Source organism: Dermacentor variabilis, chromosome 1, assembly GCF_050947875.1.
Source record: "Dermacentor variabilis isolate Ectoservices chromosome 1, ASM5094787v1, whole genome shotgun sequence".
In the NCBI taxonomy this organism is placed as follows: Eukaryota; Metazoa; Arthropoda; class Arachnida; order Ixodida; family Ixodidae; genus Dermacentor; species Dermacentor variabilis.
Window position 1 is genome coordinate 34,030,108 of NC_134568.1, and position 304 is coordinate 34,030,411.

Consider the following 304-nt stretch of genomic DNA (forward strand, 5'->3'; position numbering starts at 1 on the left):
GGCTTGTATTGTGTTAATAGCAGAAATTCTCATTTTCATTCTGCTACAACATCAAAACAACATTCACCACGTAAATTAAAGTGTCTTGTCTGCGCTGTTATCCTGTAAAATTTAGACCTTCATTGAAAAGTGTGCTTGTCTAATTCATTTATGTACAGTGCATCTGACAACATAACTCTCCTCAAACTTGTCTTTTGGGCAGTATTTTGGTGGACCGTGGACCTCTTGACTTCTCTGAGAGAGGCTAGAAGGGTCTGCGGGGACAAATATATAGAGCCACTTTTGAAAACAGTATTGACAGAAT